Genomic DNA, 19,550 nt, shown 5'->3' with positions numbered 1-19,550 from the left:
AATGATGTCCCAGTGGCACAGGCCAGGGAGGTGGAGCAAGATCACAGGTTTCCCCACAGACGGGCTGTGCCTCTGAGTAACCTCCAGAAAGATCTGGGAGCATCAGGAAGACACTGAGTAAGCGTAAGGTGACCACTACCCTTCTCGTTGTCAGGAGACCACGGCATATGTTTCCTGTGGATGATTTTGGGCTTGCAAGTTAGCAGTTCTGGCACCTTACTCTTTCCCCACGATCATTTTACTCAATGTGCTTCAAATGTCCTGGAGTATGTCTAGATTGCAAGCTAAGTGTTTTAGAGTAGTATTTTGAGAGGAAGGATTATTTCTTCTACCAGCGTTGATACTAAACACTGGGGCTAAACACCTGCCACATCAGGCTGTTTCTTTAAAACTTCTTTGAACTTCGGATGCATCTCTTCAGCCCACAGCTTTATACAACTGCAGTGGTTTGTTCAATTTGGCTGGATGTTGTATAATCAGTCTTTTATTTTCCTTTTGCTTGTGATAATGTTATGTAGGCTGCCTTCTTAAATTTCAGCAACCCTAAGGCAGCCTGAGTCATGTGTATGAGGCTCTTTTTTGCACTGTTGTGTAAGGTAGTGAGTTGCAAAGGTCATGGGAATGAGTTATTTAAAAACTGAAACATGCTGGGCTCTATCCAGCTTAGAATAGATGAGCTCAGAAAGGCATTTACGTTTTAAATTACAGCTTTGGTTAATAAGGACTGGTTGACTTCAAGTCAGTATTTCTGTTTCCTTAGCAAAATGCAGTAGCACACAATACTCGTTTTTTTAATATGTGTTGCTGATATAATCATGCATTCACATATGAGACAATGAATAAAATATTTACTTTGAACCTTCAGAAAACAAATGCATTCACTAATATTTTCATCATAGGCACAGTCTTCATGCTCATTCGTTTTCAGTGCTCACAGCAATTAATCTACCTTACTGTTTGTTCTCAATGGAAAACATTAGATTCAGGGAAAACATTAGATTCACAGTTGAAGTACATACTTGAGTGCTTTGTTCCACCCAGTGGACATCTGGGTTGCAACGTGTCACTACGGTCTTGTATAATCTGTCTCAGTCATACCAATGCCATTCAGGTGAAAGGCACAAGAACAGATAACTCTGGAGGTCCCTAGGGCGGGTCCGTATGTTTCTATTCACTCTGTCACCTGTCTGGTTTAAGTCGTCCGGCTGTATACCCTCATTTATAGGAAGCTCTTTCTTGATTCCTCCTTCATGTCCCCTCCCAGGCCCTCCAGGTCGCCACTCATGCAAGAGCGCATCCAGCCATACTTTAAAGTGGAAGTGCTGGGAACTACCCCAAAAGCACTTTTAAACTTGGATCATTTCACAGAGAGGTTCAGGGCAGGGCTCCACAGGCTGCTCAGCAGGCAGAGCAGGGCAGGCAGCAGTCTCTGGCAGAAGGGAAGGGCATTGCAAGCGGGGCCAGGGGAGCAGGAGGGATTACAAAGCCACACCCCAGGAGCGATTTTTGTTCTTTCCATCAGCCTATGCCTCTATCCCAACATCATTTTGGCCATTTGCAAAATCCCACATGTGCAATTGTAACTTACTTCCATTTTCATCCAGCAAAATGTAATCAGCCTGTGATCACATCAACTCTTGTTGAAAATAGTAAGAGAAAGTTATGGGATGAGAAAAAAATACATTAAATTGATTCTGCATGAGGAAGCAGTTAAATGACTCTGATTACTGAAAACCAAAACAGTGCAATCCACCTTGTTGGCCCATAAGTGGGGTTTGATACCTGGTGTGCAATAAGCCAATCTTATGCAGAGAGCCAAGATATTTATTTATTTCATGTTTGCGCAAAGATGGGTGCTAGGTGATAGTTCCACAAAGCTAGCACACCACACCAAAGAACTACAACGTATTTATTGTGTTACATGTTTAGTAAAAACCCACCTAAATTTATGTTCATTGGTTAATAGTCACCATCTCATCTACTATTGGTTAGTTAAATTAGCCTCTCTTGCTATGTAAATTAGCAAGCATGCTCCTTGCAGGTATGGGGGGGCAAGTCTTTCCAGTCTTGAATTGAGTCAGTGGTAGTGATCTCCCCCTGCCGCCTTTACCTTTCCCCTAGTTACTGCAGTTTTTCTGACTTCATGCTTCTCTGGCAATCATCTGGCCTTTGGTGCCTACTGGGGCAGGATGTTCCCTTTTTATCAGTCTTTTAGTTCTTCTTCAAGGGCATAGTTGTTAGTGAGGTATGATACAAAGTAATCAGTCCTGCATAGTGAAACTATTGAGCAATGGTCCTCCCTAAAGGACAATGCATCATGTTTGACCCTAAGTTAAGCAGTATCACCACAGCCTAGGCATTAACTCAAACATATGGCTACAACCTCCCAAAATATTGCACCAGTATCACAAAATTAAGTAATACTATGTCCCATACAGGCTGGTAATACAGTGTACTGGTAAATGATACACACAGACAGAAAGTGGTTAAGCCATGAGTTGTGGAGTCACACATGTGCATGTAAGAGAGGAAAAAAAACCACATAAAAAATGAAGGGTAGAAATGCAAAGGGCACAGTAAAATGAGTTCAGAGATGTGACACTCAAAGGAAAGAGAACACTGGGGCAAAGGGCTTTCTGGAAAAGACTTGAATGTGAGCACAGGTGAGCTCCTGCTGTTTGGCTGCCTGCTTTTTGCTGTGTTGAGAAAAACAAGAACTTTTTACGTGTATTTTAGATAAAGGAATTGTATAAAGAGTAATGCTTGAGTCTATTGCAGTATATGCAGTACCAGCATCATGACTCAAGATGATTGCTAGGAGCAAACAGGAACGGCTATAAAAGGAGAGCTGGAATTAGGGAGAGCAGGGGCTATGAAGCTGTAAGGGTTTAAAGATGTTAGCAAAAAAAAAATCCCAGTGATTTTCCTAGATTCAAGTCTTTCTGGTTTGTATTTGCATGTATCAGTGAGTAAAATAGGTAAGATTCAAAGGTTTGTGTGTTTCTTGCATTTTAATAATGAAGGGATGCCTTACCCAGAGTCAAAAAGCAATGCCTTAGGTTAATCTGGAAACCACTGCCTGAATCTGCCATCACCTGCAAACTGGCAACAAGCTCGCTTTCCTCCAGAGGAGAGCTATAAAACCAAGCAAGAGAAATCTGCAAAAAGAAAGCCTGTTCGCTTCTCTAATACTGCTCTTACCCTCTTGAACTATCTCAGGTCGAGCAACTGGAAGACGGCATGTTCTGTAGGCAGACGGCTCCTGGCAAGCAGTCAGTACAGCTGCGAATATGACACTCCGTGCCAAACATGAGTCTGTAATTTCTACTACTCTCCAATTGTCAGCTTTTTGAGGATACCATTTAAGTCATTTCCTGGGAAGACAAAGGGTGCCCATCAGAGCTACTTCACTTGCACACGCGTTGCCATGTGGGAGGTGGCTATAACACGCACTTGGAAAATGAGCACGGCTGATTCAAAATGACAGCAATGGTGTTGACGCAGGAATGTGCTGCCAGGCAGTTCTCAGAGTCCCTGCACCCTTTGTCAAACAAGGAGGAATTTTCTTCTGACTTACTTTTCTCAGCCATCTAAATAAGAGAACAAATGCACCTCAGGAGAAATGAGAAGTGTGTTAGTTTTCATTAACTTTTAATTTGAAGCCTGCATAACTGAATGAAACCACTGTAGTAATCTGGAAAGGGTATCTGAAAGCCCTGTTGAATCAGAGATAATTCCTCCCCTGTCTCTGAAAAGTGCATATAAAAAAGGTGCTTTGTTCAGAGGCACAGTGTCCGCACCAGTGCTGGCAAAGAGTCTTCTCCGACTCGAGCAGTGGGAGCAGTTCTAGAAAGTCATTTCAGGCTGCTGTAACATTCCCAGGGCTGTAGTAAAGGTCAGTGTGTTGTGTCCTTCAGCCACGTGGAGTTTTGAGTAGCAACTCTGCATCGTCGACATCTGAACTGCTTCCAGACGGCGATATATTAGGGCTCCCATGTTCACATGAAGTGCACTCCCCATGCTCAGCTTGTGTTCAAAGGCACGGGACTTGCCACACAGCATTTAGGCTGCAATGCTCACTGCAGCAAGGCTCACACCCAAACATTCCAGTCATGTCAGGAAAGAAAAGTTTTAAAATGTTGTTTTGCTGCCAGGTCTTCCTAAAAAAAAAAAAAAAAAAAAAAAAAAAGCAGCTAGTTTCAAATATTTAAGGATGACCTATGAGAATAGACAAACCTCTGGTCTCTCTTTATATGAAACAAGGAAAATTTGATTAAGGGAAAAAGGACTATAGCATGACTGAGTCTCTTCCCATGCTGTACCATTTTCCAGGGTCATTTCTTAACACCATCTTTACAGCACTCACAGTGCCAGACCCTCATGTTTTCAGGATTTTAGCATGCCAACAGCAATCTTAATTCTTCCAGGTGCCTTGCCACCTCTACCTTGTGTTTTGTGACCGCGTCCAAGCCTGTTTGGCTTTGCTACCAAGGCCAGATCATCAGGCATAGTATGATGTTGGGAAGCCACACATCCCTGACCGCGTTAGAGCTTCAGTGATAAGAGTCCTGCCAGAAATCTGCCCATCCCTGTGAACTAGAAATTCCTTCTTTCTTGTGTCCAAGCACCACTAACCAATCTTTGGGTTAGTCAAGGGTTTGTCAAGTATTGCTACGGTGTGGTTGCTTCCATATGGTGCATCGGTATAGTGAACGTTGAAGTAAATACAGGATCTGGAGCATTCCTCCACTTCTTTTGATCACCAGTAAATAGCAAGTGAAAGCTTGTTCACTAGCTGCCTCAAACCAGGCAGCTACATCAAATATAAAGAGGAAAGGTTTGGATCTGGTGCTTGAAAATTATTATTTTTCTCCCTTTTGCTTTATCCTCTGTCAGCTACGGCCACTTTCTGCACCAGAAGAACAGATAAAAATGCTGTATGAAGCAGAGCTGAATGACGGGCTTGTGCCACGTGCTGGGGAGCAGCCGGCGAGTGAAGCACCTCCCTGGCAGGCCAGAACATCAGAAGAGCTGGATGCAGAGAGGAAATGTCACTATATTGATCGATTACTTCTGTTTTGTTTTGTTTTCTGTTAACACCACGCTACTCCCTTATTCAAGCTCATGTATGGGGAGCACTGGGGACTGTGACAGTGCAGCAAGCTGAGGCTGCTGATGCTAATGAAGATGGGAGGGAAAAACATACATTTAAGTGAGAGAAGAACTTGGCCCAGTGTCACTTTTTGATTTTATGCAATCAAGGATAACAGTGCCAGTAACTGCATAATTACAGGACATTGTATTAGAATTTATGTTAATACTTAATTTTGTATTTCACCTCTTTTTTTCCTTTGCCTGTCATCTGGAAAGACCTGTCCCTGTAGTCAACATGAACAGGGAATGCAGAGGTAACATCAAATGATTTCTGCAAATACAAACTTCTTAGAAAGTTTAATTTTTTAAAAAATTCATGTCATTGAAACTTTTGTAAGCCAGCTATGTGGATAATTTATTCAGGCTTGCTGAGTGCACTGTCTTTCTATAGTCTCAGTTAAATACTGTGAATGAAGGTTGCCATAGTTACAGCTGAGTTCAGAAATTAGCTCTATTGTATTGTAATTCTAGTTTCTTATCTCGGTCCTCATGCTTTGGTAGAATGAAAGACATATTTCCATCTCTGTAATTAACCACGATGTGAAAGATCTTGCTCATTCATTTAAAAATGCTTGAGCAAATGTGGGAGGGGGGACATTTTCCATTCTCTTGTTTTCACCAAAACCAGCGAGTGACATGGTACTTCCTGCACCCACTCTGCATACCTTCTGTGCATAACTTCAGCTTAGTCCTTGAAATTTAGTTTGGCATTTTAATTCATTGCAAAAATATACACCATAAAGTAGACAGGTATGCCCACGACTTCCTTTTATAAAGGATATATTGCATGTAAAGACCTGCATTACATTGGCATTTATTTTGACAGAAAAAAAGGTTCCAACACAACTGCAGTCAGCAGGTCTTAACATTGACTTCTGTGTGGTTTGGATCAGGTCTGAAGATGGTGGCTGGTAAGCAGGAACCATCGAGGACTTCATGTAATATCTACTGAAAAGTGAATGCCTTCTCTAGATGAAGAATGACAAGGTGTCTGTCTTACTGTCGGAACAACTTGTCTCCATAGGCTGTTTGCTAACACATCAAAAATGACACATGAATAATTGGTAATGGTTTGGGAGATTTTCAGGCTCCTGGGTCATTACAAAGCAGATTGGGAGCCAGATCGTACTGCCCTGCAGGCGAGGACTTGGCATGTCTGGCCCTGCCCCGTGCTCACCGGTGAGAGCAACGCCTTCTCCGGGCTGCCGCTGCTCATGGGTCCGAGTGGGGAAAGGGGCAGCGGCTCAGCAATACAGCCATGCAATAATACATCAATACAGCCTCAATAATAATACATCCTCACGGCACTCCTACCTTCTGCTACCTGCATTTCTCACCTGTAGCCCAGCCCCCTTCCTTGTGCCAGCTGTCATGCTCCACAGACCCTTTGCTGGGACAATGCAACTCCCAAAGTTGGAAATATTCAGTTTTTTCTCATTGCATTGGATACTGCTGGTTCAGTGAATTGAATCTGCCCAGAGAGGAGGCAGAGGACTGCTGGGCTGGGGTGAGGGGAGCCATGGACTCCCAGGGAGAAGAAAGGGGAGTGAGGGAAGCAGGTTTGCTTCTCCTCTTGGCTCCACTCTATCATAAAGCTGTGCCTTTTGAGCTTAAAGGTGTGTATTGCCATGGGATTTGCTAAAGAATCAGCATCTCTTCCTTAATACGGTAGTGAGAATAAATATGCTTTATTATCCTGAGATGGTGGGTGGGAGAGCACATCCACAGCACAAGACAGGTCAGGGCCAACCTTCGTCCTGTGAACATTTTCCTGGAATTTTTTTTCCCAGACAGGAATATGGCATGTGTGTACCCTAGAGAAGGGATCCACTGGACATTTGGGACAAACCACCGTAAACTGATATGAACGGGGCTTTGTTTTGAACATGGTATTTGATACAACACTGGTAGAACACTAAGGAAAACCAGCACTTACCATCCTTTAATATTAAAATTGAGCTGAGATTATATGCACATCACATCTACATAGTGGACATAATGAAATATGCATTTCATACCCATAGTGAAATTAATCTTCAGTTCACTTGCAGCCCGTGAACTGCGATGGCATATGCTTGGCTGAGCATTGCTGCTGATGGATCACCAAGGACGCCTTACGCTGGGGGCTGAGCCGCTTGGTGAGTCACTGGAGTAGAATGCACAGTAGAAAAACTCATTTCCCCACTTACTCAGAGGTAAAATATTTTTGGATCTATGCCTGGTTTGTGCTAGGAATACTAAGGATGTTTCTGTTTTTCTGATAAAGTTCAGTTGAGAGAGAGAGAGAGAGAGCATTGCTGCAGTTAGCACTGAAATCTCTCAGCCTACAGCTGAGATTTCCTTTCCAAATCAGTTTGCATGGCTCTGTCTGAAACATGCCTCGAAACAGTACAGTTGGCTTCTCTGTTGAACACAGAGGACTGCATTTACTCTTTCATCTTTGCTTTATATTTAATCCCCCATAGCAAACTGGCATTGAGCCTTCATCTAAAACATGGACTGTAGGAAATCAGTAATTTTTCAAGCCTTTATGGAGTAATTAGAAGATGAAAAGTCATATGACAAAAAAAAAGATTTTAAAGGAATAAACGCACATTTAGCTCAGTTAAAGCTATTCAATTTCTTCAAAATAATGAGTGGAATTTAAACCATGTTTTTAATTAAAACCAAAGCAGTGGAAGGAGTGCCCAAATTTTCCCATAGTGAAAATCTGAGGAGGCTAAGAGTGAAGTAGTGCTGGAGCTGAAGGTCAGCCGATAAAGCGGGGCACGTTACACGTTCAGGTGTCTCTGCGTGGTGCTGATCGGTTCTTGTGACATCTGGATGTGAGCGGCTGAGTGCAGAACTTGCTCTGCCAGCAGCAAACAGGGCAAAAACTCACAACCAAAGAGAAAGAGGTGAAGGACTGATCAGTTGTGTGTCTCTAAGTTCAGTAAGTCCACGTCCATCAGGGTGGGAAAAGGATGGGCCATTCCCTGAACCAAAGTGTTTGTCTCTCCATTTATTGAATCCTAACCTCTTCTAACCATTTTATTTCTTGTGCCCATTCTGCTTCTGAGGGGGTGGCCACCTGCTTACAGAGGGCAGCAGGGTCATTTGAGCTGCGTATAGTTCTGATGGACCAAAAAAAAGGCACCACGCTGAACCCAGTGAGGATTTCTGGATGTTTCTTCTGGAGGCACAATACTACAACCTTGTTGGCAGAGGCTTTTAATGCACTAAAGCAACAAAGTGGTCTGGTAATAAAGTCATGGTAGGGAAAATAGGGTGATACATCAGACCAGGATATATTTGACATCAGAAGGCATCTCATAACCCCTGCTGTAGGCACCAAGCCTCACTGGTGACAAGGGGAAAACTGTTCTCCCCCTCAAACCCTTCATCTTTCCTCATGTTCTCTTGTCTGTTGTTCCCCATGTCACTTACTCCTTTTACTTTCCACAAGCAAAAGAAATGAGATGTATTTAGTGCCTTTCCTCAAATCCTGCCAGAGCTATGGGACACCTTTTTTCCTCTCAGCTCAGGGTCTGCCGCCCTTTGCAGGTGGTGGTCCTTTGCTCACGCCTGCATCAGGTGATGCTAAAACAGACCTTTGGAGGAACATGTGGGTTTTTAATGAGGAAGTCAAGTCAGTGCTTATAACTAAGCGGACTCTTAACCACAGGTAATCAACCAGAAACAGCAACGGAAGCACTTTAGAGGGAGGTGATAAGTGTGTGCCTTGTCCCTTTGGGGGCTGGAAACTGTCTGTCAGAGCTAGGTATCTGCAGTTCTGCAAAATGCCCCTGAATGTCACCTGTATTTAGCATGAGTCCTGCAGACTGGGTCTCTCCGAGCTGCAGGTGCTCAGTGCTGGTAAGGCATCTGAACAGCTCGGTGTGGGTAAGGAAATGAGGGCTGTGGGCTTGTCACCTTGTACGAAATGCCCTTGCACTTTGCAGAGAAGGCCCTCCAGCAGTTATAAAAGACCTGCCCAATTGGACATCCAGTCTTGCCCTGGGTGGTGGAAGGAAAGGTCTACCCAGAAGAAGAGACTATCATAGCCGCAGCCAAAGCAGTACATCTCTTATTCTGCCCTATCTCTGGATCTCAAACAGGCAATTTCACTCTGGCGTACGTAAGAGAAGCAACATCTGTTACTACGACACCTTGGAAATCATCAACAAATAGCTCTTCTAAACATCAAACACAGGAGAGATAAGCACCTGGATAAAAGAACGAATTGTGTGCCTTCAATACAGTGAAGCCAGCACTGAGGGAAATACATTTTCCCATAAGAAATCCACAGGAAAACCTGCAGTTCCTGCAACAAGTGAGAGGAAGGGACGGAGACTTACAAACCCACTCTCCTTTCCCAGCAGTGGGAGTATGGGTGGTGGGTTTGTTCCTCACAGACCACAAAGCAAATGTCCAATTTCTAAATGAAGTTTGGATAAACATGTAGACATGTATGAGACCTGAATGGAAATCCTGGGGTTTAGTGTTTGGTGTTCCTGTAAACCTCCTTTTTTCCCCAGGAATTTTCCTTTTGCATTATCTGAGTCCTGTTCAGTGCATCCTGGCTCCTTGTTCCCTGGGCATGGGAATCCTAATGTTCTTGGTATGAGATGGTATCCTCCAGGATGACAGGCTCTGTCCTGTGCTGCAGGGAGCTATAAGCTCTGTTCCTGTTAGGCGTTTCCAGGCTTCCCAGCCCTGGAAAACAAAAAGTCTGGAAATATTAGAAGCCCCCCAGAGCCGCATATGCAGGAGTCCTGGGCAACTGTATAGCTCAAGAAACCAGCAAGGAATGAGGCAGGTCCTGAAAAGAATCTGTTTCTTTTTTCTCAGAAGTTCATTAGAAACTGCTCTGCTGGTTCAAAGCATGCTGATTTTGATGAACTGGCATTTTCTGATGAAAACCTCTTGTTTTGATGGAAAAATCCCGCCAGCTGTAGGATGTACGTTACTGCCTGGCGGAGCTGCAGCGCCCGGTGTCAGCTGGGCCAGCAAGCTCCGAGTCCCAATGCCCGGAGAACGCGGCCCCACTCAGTCCACACCCGGCCAGGGTCCACGGGCTGCCTTCAAAGCAGACCAGGACTGGAGAGGAGCACTGTTACAGGCAGGCAGGTCCTTCTTCACATCTCCTGCAGCCAGATGCTGGAAGGGCCTGGCTTTCCCCTTCTTTGCCTGTTGATGCAATGGGGCTACCGGGGCTCATTTCTCTCTAGAGCAGTTTCTAATTTGTTTATTGACAATGACAGAAGCCCATTTTTACTTCTGTCAGCAGAGGTGAGGTGGCTGTAAACGAGCAGGCTGCTCTGCCTCCTGCATTATCAGCAAAATTGCCAGCTAAGCACTAACTCCTGGACCCTTTTGTGGCTGATGCTCGGCAATGATGTACAGAGCAGTGCAGCAAAACAAGTTGCATATTTACTTTTTGCTATACTGGGGGTGAGAAAAATGTGATTTTAATTACTGAATTGACCGAGTACATAAACAGGAAATGTATGTCTATGTAGGTGGGTATATGGCCCCAGCATACGGTTTCATGGAAGTATATTTCTGATTATAATTGATCTAAAATAACTGGGGTTTTGGTAATGTCTAGCTATCTTGCCTCAGTTCATGCTTTCTCAGTAAATCTTGTGAGATGTTGATGGCAGTGACAAGAAGCTGATGGCCCTGGAGTGACTTGCATGTTGTTCCATATAATAATACATATATATAACAAATAACAATATGATATAACAGCTTTAACTCAGATTATTGTAGGCATAACATTACAAAACCAACATTAACCTGAGATAATTACAGGAAGGTTGGGTTTAATTAGGGCTGTACTTTCTCCATTGGAAACATCAGTTCTGCTGTTTTGTCCCTTTTACCTCTTCACTTGGCATGGAGAGCAGGAACGGCACAGGAGGACATAAGAGAGACACAAGAAGAAGACACGCCAAAGACACAGCATGGAGCAGGCTGAAGCAAATAAACATAAGCAAATTCATGATAACAAATAAAATAGAGACTATTTAAGGTCACTTCCTGGCAGGGGGAAGTTTTGTAACCTGATACTTTGCAGTGTTTAATATATTTTTTTAATCTGCTGTTCTCTGGCCACACAGATATATATCCATGTAATCTTTCACATTTACCTCTCTCCCTCTACGAGATCCTATTCTATGCATGTTTTGAAGTCCCTTTGAGACACATTTTGTGCTTTTGTAGGACACTTAAAAATCCATCTGGAGTTCAATGCAGAGGTTGTCACAAGCAGAAGTAGGAGGCTCTTCCTTTGTCTTTTTCCTCAAAATCATCCCCTTGGCAGCCAGCAGTGGCAGAGTCTGATAAGCAGCTGCTGGATGGGGTGGTCAGAGGAGATCACGGCTTTGTTCATGCTTTGAAGAAGCCTCAGCATTGAAACCCAGCTGCCAGCTCTGGGGTTGCTGCTGGACAGGCAGCGTTTGGGCCAGAGCTTGTCCCTGTGCAAGAGCAGGCTGTGCAGAGCAGGCTTGGACCAGGGGTCTCCAAGTGCTCGGCGGAGATTTGATGGCAAAGAGGTGATACAACATTTTGCAAGGTATTTGGGGAGCTCGGAGTGTTTTAGCCACCATTCTCAGTGGACATCCCCAACCCTCTGTGCCGCAGTGGCATCATGCGAGTTAAATTGCAACACTGATGCTTTCAGCCTTCAGCCCAGGTATTTTTGGGAAACAACAGCAAATTTCATCAAGAGGCATTTCTCCTGTGTTCCCCCAGACGTTTTTACCCTCCTCCCCCCTAGCTCCCTCTATCCCAGGAAACAAAACAAAACCCTGCATCGGTCCTGGATGCAGAATTTCCCTGGGCCAAAGGTGGTCCTGTAGTCGCTTTCTGTCCAAGAAAAAGCCTGGCTTTGTCCGACCCGACTTCTGTTAGCAGCCGAGCGCGGGAGGAACCCCACAGGATGGTGGTAGCCAGAGCTGCCTGGCTGCACCCGTTCCCGGTGGCAGCCCTGTCCCTGTGGAGAGACTGCATCTGGCTGGCATCCATCCTGCTGCGGGACACGCAGGCAGGGGGACACTCGGGGTCTTGCAGGATGTAATGTTTGGGATAGGCAGGTGCATAATGTGGGAAAATGTCCTCAGAGAGGATGAAAAAGTGGACTTGTGGACTAAGGAGGGAAGAGGGGTTTGGGGCGACCAGCCAAGCGACCCCCTGCAACATGTCCAAGATCGGTGTGAAAACTGGTCATTGTCTCTGGGGCGCCAGGCTGGCAGCGCAGAGCTTCTCCAGCTCCAATTGCTGCGGTGCTGAGGAGGAGTTTCCTGCTGAGCAGAGCTCGGCCTGACAGCAGAGCTGCTGCTGCGCAACGGGTTTGATCCTCATGTGCTGCCTTGATGCCAAAAGGGCCGTTTCGGAGGCGGCTGGGCGGCACAGGGGTGTGGGAGTGCTGCTGCGGCTGCGCTGGGAGCAGCAGCTGGAGAGAGGAAGGGGTGCCAGAAAACACCCTTCCTCCCTCGGCCCCCGCAGCTTACAGAAGTGTGTCTTTTGTCCCGCTTTGTTACACGCTCCCAAAGATGCTGGCCGCAGTGAAATCACCCCTGTCAGCTCTCTGCCGTGTTTTGGGAGCGCAGCCCCCTGACCCAGGAGCCAGCCCAACCCCAGCAAGGCTCGGGCGCTGGCTCAGCCTTCCAAAATCACTTCTCTGGAGCTGTGTTTACATACGTTTAAACCTGTATGCTCAGGCATAGGCAAACAGGGAATTATCAACTGCGTTCCTTCGTGCTTTTCCAGAGCCCTCCCGTTTCACCGATGACGGGCCGGTGCAGCCTTCCAGCAGAATTAATGGGCACAGCTGGCTGCCTGGGGAGCGGGGCTGCGGTGAGCCCAGCACAAACTCCTGCTGCTGCCAGGAAAGGGCTTCAATGAGAGGCCCCCTTTTCTCTCCAGGTTACGAAAGAAATTTAAACTTTTCTAACAGGTCACCCGCAAGACAATATTCTTAAGTCAATACTGCTCCGGCACTGAGCAAACAAGAGGAAGGTTGTTTAAAACATTTCTGTTGCAGGCTTGGCTTGAGTACAGACTTCATTACACATGTGTAAACCCAGAGAAAAATTGCATTTGATTAAGAGTGTAGCTCGTCGGGAGCACATGTACCTTCCCCATTCAGAAATTAACCCTAAAAATGAGTATTTTGAGAGCAAACTGTGCAAGAGCCTGCGCTATGAGACAGCAGGGGGGAACAGGCTACCAGCGGGGTTTCAGCATGTGCTTGGTCATTTTTTTTTGAGAAAAGCATTTACAGGCACCAGCATCACCGGCCAAAGCAAACAGGGCCATTTCCCCTTTCCTTTAGCTAAAATCAGGCCTTGGCAACAGGGGAGACAGAGAGCTGCAGCATCACCAGACTTTGGACAGGGATGTGAGCTTTGGGGCAGTTTTATGATTGCTTACAGCCTTCCTTTAAACTCTTAAGGAATGCCTTGGGGCCAGGAGAGTAACTGGACCCTACCAGCTCTTGGGCTAATGGTTACAAACACCGGGGGAGCTAACTAGTGGCCACCCTGCTGGGAACCATCAGGCCTATTTGCAGAGGTGGTTGGGGGAAGAAAGTGTACTTTGCCCTGCAGGAAAGTGCTCTCTACTCCCCACCTTTCTGATGGTGTAGGTGGTCCCGCAGACAGTTTAATTTGCACGTGCCAGTGACTCCCAGTGCCCTTACTGGTCCTGGCTGCCTCCCGTCAGGGAAGCAGGGGAGGGGGCAGCTCCCAGGGAGTCTCTAGGAGGGAAAAGGAGCTTTTCTTTTGCAGCAGGAACTTGTCTGAAGGGGTCAGGCTTTGTCCCTGGCCATCCCCAGGGCTTCTTACACTTCTCCTGGGAAAATCCCTCAACAGTTGGCCGTGTGGAGCAAGGATCTGGCTTGGTCTGAGGCTATGAGGGCATGTGCTGGGGGGCTGCCTCTGGTCCCAAGGGGTGACCTGGGCTGAAGCCATGAACCTGGGGTGGAAGAGACAAGTCTTTGGGATGTCTCAGGGATGGGTTTTAGGCTCGTCAGTGACAAACCTACCCAGCAGGCTGGGCAGCACTGTATTATTTAGATGCACATACCCTCTACCGGCTTCTGTTGTTAAATTAAAATGACATCTTCTCTCAATAAATATATGTTTCCTTAAACTCTGCTTCAGAGTGCTTGTAACTAAGGAGATTTGGCCTGTTAAGAAGTCCCATGGAGAGGCAACTGAGTTTCCCAGTTCCTTAGCAGGAGCTCCAGATGGTTTCACTGTTTATCAGGAGGGACCCTAGATACACCATCTTTCCCCCAACACAACACATGCACACACTTTCTCCTGCTGTTTACCACATCATAGGAGGCTTTTGACTTTGTGCATACAATTTCTGCTGGTTTCACCCTGAGTAAAAAATTCAGCCTTAATGGTTCTTGAAGCAGATGCTCTCCAATGCAACTGGTGTTCAGTAGAGAGGAGCTTGGCAGGAGCAACTTGTTCAGAAAAGCATTTTTTCTCATACAGGAATAAAACCAGGTGCAGAGTCATGAGTCAGAGTCAGAGTGTGAGGCACTGGAACAGGTTGCCCAGAGAAATTGTAGATGCACCAACACTGAATGTGTTCACAGCTAGGTTAGACAGGGCTTTGAGCAACCCAATCTAGCGGAAGATGTCCCTGCCCATGACAGGGGGGGTTGGACATGATGGTCTTTGAAGGTCCCTTCCAATCCAAACCATTCTATGGTTCAATGATTGCTTACGAAATGGGAAGGTTGGTGGTTCACCAAAGGTCCCTCCTTCACTCTGGGGGTGACTGCAGAGACCCAAGTACTCCCTGGGGAAGGACATCAGGCTGCCTTGGCTGGGCACAAACAGGGAGCCAAACACGTGGCCACACACCCAGGAGGGAGCCCAGGGATCAAACAGGAATATCAGTGGGTCTAGTCACCAGAAATCAGACCTGCAGGTCCCAGTCATGCATGTACTGTCGGTCTTCTGAGCCTTTGTCACACAGGGAAAAGCTTGAAGATGGCAACAGACAGGACGGTAGGCACTTTTCTCAAGAAATGCTGTATTTGCTGGGACAAGGAAATCTGTCTGGTGATTCTTGAATACAAATGAATACAAAGGCCTGAATACAAGGCCTGATTACAAATACATGTATGAGAAGGTGTCATCACAGGGTGAGCGTCCCTGCTGCATTGGCTTTGGGTCCCTCACTCTCGTCCCAGCTCAGCACAAAGGTGGCCAGACTGCAGACAGCCAGGGATGGTGGTGGTACTGTGTCTTCAGCATTCACATATACTGCATGCTCCTCCTGTGGCAAAGGAGCTGCAGAGAAGGAGCACATGAGAACGGGCTGCCTTGTATTTCCTGTGCAGTGCAAAAAAACAGCCAAAAGAGATGGTGGACCTGAGCTGATGCTGTGCTTTGCTCCGCTGCCCTCGCTGCCCTGGGCACCTCTTCCCAGGCCTGGCTCCTCCGCTTGTTCTTCTCCTCACCTGGTGCCACTAGCATCGTCCTGGCCCTGCAGGGCAGCAAACCCTGCCAGGGCTCCTTGCTTACCAACAACCCTCTGAGCCGCTTGCCCATTTAGATCCATTTCAGCACCCTTGCCCAGATGGTGTTAGGGGCCAGGGCTCGTTCCCAGCTGTGAGCTGATTTCTAGTGGGGTTTACTGCTGAGCCCATGCACCCGCAGAGCTGGCTCGCTCTCCTTGCAGGCTCTTACCGTACCGTCCTTGAGCTGGGAGTCTGACAAGGGGTGTGAAAAGCAGCTAGGATTTTGCACTCCAGCACATACAACGGCATGGAACGTGAAAACATCCGCCTCCTCTAATTATACACTGTTGTTTCCAGTACAGCTTTTATAACTACTGGTGGCATGACAATGACTGGGGGGGGTTTAAGCTTCCCAAATTCTGTAACTGCTGCTTTCACCTGCTGCACCCATTTCAAGCTCTCCCAGTTAAAGCAGCTGCAACCCGGCAGTGCTGGAGAGAAAGGGGAAGCTGAGAAAGCTAAAAGCCATCGGGAAACAAAAGCCATTCTCCAGAGGGGATCAACTCCTTTCTGTTCCTCCATCTAGATACATTTAAATGCGTCTGCTATTTAATTGCATCTTTAAGAGTCTCAGCCCTTCCCAGGTAATGGTTGCTGAGGCTGCAGTGTTGCCCTTGATGACAAATGATGGGGAATCGGTAGGGCAGGGTCAGAGGAGCCAAGAACACCGTCGGGGGACGGACGGACGGACCACCGAGAAAGGCTCCATTACTTCATGGTCTTTTCTGGCTTGACATCTGGTGAGTATGGGCAATGAGTATTATTATTTCCAAGAAGTGTGTCATCGAAGCATTGCTCTGCATTTATTCATACTGCCAGAAATAAGACACTGGAGAGCAGTGCTAGCTCTAAACAGCAAAAAAAGTTGAGGAAACTGCGGTTTGCTCACAGTATTTGGGGTGACGAAGCAAAACTTCCTCACTGACAGCAGCCGACCCTCCCTTACACCAACCTGGATAACAGGGATGTTGTAACTGCACATCTGCAGCTGCAAACCAGGCAGCATCGCTGTAGGATCCTGCTGTTTCTGTTGCCAGACCAGATGGTCCTGATCCACAGGTCTCAGATACAGCTCTTTCCCATCACCATGCTCACAAATCCCTGGGACACATTGCAGCATCTCCAGCCTTCAAATGAACTCAGTGTTTTGCCTTCCAAACAGCATATTGCTGGGCTCCACAAATGCAAAGGCAGGATGCCATCTAAGAGAAGTAACATGCAATAAGATTGGTGTTAGTCAGGAGTAAGAGCTGCAGCTGCCTGTGCAAACTGGGCAGCCATATTAGCTCTTTTTTTTTTTTTTTTTTTTTGAGAAATCTAATCATGTCTACATAGAAGAACTTGTCAGGCTTTGTCTCCGTGCCTATGGAGAGGGATATCTCCCTGTCCCTGTGGGTTTGGGATGCTGTGGGGGGAACCTGGAGTCTCAGCAAGTTCTGTGTTGAGCTTGGATGCCCCATGACACAACCCACCTCTGCACAGCAATCTCGACAGAAAACTTCTGCATGTCCTGTCATGTGTCTGACCATGCTGTAATGTTTTCCAGTGTTTGCAGAGAGAACTACTGCATACAAGGTAGAGATGAGCAACTTTGGTGTTTTCAGTGGTGAAGCTCAGATCTTTATATCCACACACACGAAAAGAAGGAAAGTGTTGAAAATGGGAAATGCAGCCTTTTCCTTCCCAGGAAAAAGTGCAATCTGTCTCAAACAACCAGAAACTAATATCTGACTGTATGCTTTTAGGAGAAATGAACACCTGAGAGGCCCCTCTCCCAGCATCATCTCTGCTCTGACCTTCCAGGATAATGTAATAAACACTGAGCTTTCAGCACAGCTGTTATTAAACATAAAGATATCAGCGTAACTCCTGCATCCCCTTGCCAAGATTTCTGGGGGTTTGGCTCTCTGCAGGCCCAGGTGAACCTGGAAATGAAGAGGTGAGGGGAAGGGCCGGTGCCTGGATCTGTCCTCCAAGAGGCCATGGAGGGGGGTGCTGGCCCCCACGGTGCCCCAGCAGCCCCACGGCGCATGGAAAGGATTCAGGGGAAACCGCGGCACATGAAAGAACAAAATCCATTCGTCCCAGCTCGGCTGCCCCTGGTGGAGCTGGGTTGGGAAGGGGGAGCAGGCCAGGCTCCGGGAGACAGTGAGCTGTTTGCTCGGGAGGGAGGTCAGGGCAACTCTTCTTGTCCCAGGGATCAGGCAAAGCCAAAAGCAAATATCTCTGTTCAGCATTTGCAGGAAGAACTGGAGACTTAGTTTTTGCATGATTTGAAGGGGATTATTTTCCCCACAGTTGTAAACCAGGGTGAAAAGGTCACGGAGACCATGGGGTTACAGGTTGTTTTTTTCATTCCAGTTTCTTCCATACTGCATGAGCCTTTCGGCCACCCTGATGCACAGAGCTGTAAAATGGAAATTCGATAACTGCTGTAATAGCAGGCACTTATGCAAAAACCCCCCAACCACAGAAAGAAACCACCTAGATCTGTCTCTTAATTGTTGCGTGTTTTCTAGGCATAACTGCTTTAGTGCTATGACAAGTACACTTCCTTCTCTCTGCTCAGATAAAGCCTCTGCTTCTGATACCAGGAACATCACAGGTTGTGAGGAGATTGTCTGGTGTGGGCTCAGCTTTCACAGATTAAAAGAACAATCCTGAACATTCAAAGGGAAATTCTCAATGTTAGCTAACGCGGTGCTGCCTCCTGATCTCTGCAGACCCACCAAGCTGCAGAGCTCTTCCACAGGTGAGCTTTGAACATAAAATATTTCCTAATTAACCCCAAGGGCTGCCTCACCTCTCCCCAGCTGCCAGGCTTACCACTAGTCCTGCTGTGACAGAGGTCACCCGGGAAAACTAAGGGGGCGACAAGTCTCGAGTAGCACCAGGAGGTTGGTAAAGCAGTCTGGATCAGAGAGGGATGCAGATGGTCAGGGCTCTGGACCATCAAGGCTTACTGAAGCTCCACCAAGATAAGATGGAAACGTTCATCCTAGAGAGGCAAATGCATCTCCCGTGGGGTTTCCTTGGGGAACGCTCCTCAGGCTCCGTGATCCCCAGCCCCATCTGTGGATCCAGGTCCTCCCTGTGGGCACCGGCGTGCAACAGCTCGGCCGTCCTGCCCGCGGGGTGACATCCGCGGTCCCGCTGCCTTCGGCAGCCGGAGGTGGGCCAGCGAGGACGGTGGCTTTTCCGTGCCACCTGCAGCAGGTGTCATCTGTCTGCTGTGGCGTGGTAGGAGTCACACGAGGAAGTGGGGAGTGCTGGGGTGGAGATGGTATGTAGGCAGTAAAAGAGGCAAAGCCGGAGGAAGCCAGTGCTCAAAGAGCAGTTTGTTTGGAGGTGTCTTGGTTTCATTCCTTCTTCCTCTTAGGCAGACACGGAAGCTGGCACTTCATGCTTCTAAACGGATTTCTGACGCTGTTTGGTTTTTCATTCTTCTCACCAAAGAACCTGCGCTGCTAGCTCGAGGCACGCCTTGGCACGCAATTCATTCCTACCCAGCTTGGCAGCATTCTCCTGCAAAGGCCCCCTCCCCTCAGCCTCTGGCCTGCCAGGCTGCGTTTCCCTCCTTTGCCCAGGGAAGCGGGGACAGGCAGCGACTGCCCCAGCGGAGAGAGCCCTGCTGCCAGACCCGCGGGCGGGCAGGCAGGGGCAGGACCTGCACGTCAGCTGAAGGCGGTGGGGCGAAGCAAGGGGCCGTGGCAGGCACCACGCGGAGGCACCAGCTCGAGGCACAGGAGAGAGGGACAGGGGATTAGTGCTTTTAAATGCTGAAAAGGTACGGAAGAAAAGGGTGCGATACTGGGACCCTGGCTAGAGAAAGGAAGAGACGTAGGGGAAAGCAGGTGGTGTTGAG

General features: G+C 47.2%; 1 protein-coding gene across 1 annotated transcript in view; it reads left to right on the top strand.

The window, feature by feature from the left end:
* VIRMA (vir like m6A methyltransferase associated) overlaps positions 1-19,550 on the top strand; it is a 696,173-nt gene that overhangs the window by 294,072 nt on the left and 382,551 nt on the right. The gene's annotated exons all lie outside the window — the stretch shown is intronic.

The sequence above is a fragment of the Accipiter gentilis genome, chromosome 2, assembly GCF_929443795.1.
Source record: "Accipiter gentilis chromosome 2, bAccGen1.1, whole genome shotgun sequence".
NCBI classification, from domain to species: domain Eukaryota; kingdom Metazoa; phylum Chordata; class Aves; order Accipitriformes; family Accipitridae; genus Astur; species Astur gentilis.
This window is presented reverse-complemented; position numbering and strand designations above follow the sequence as displayed.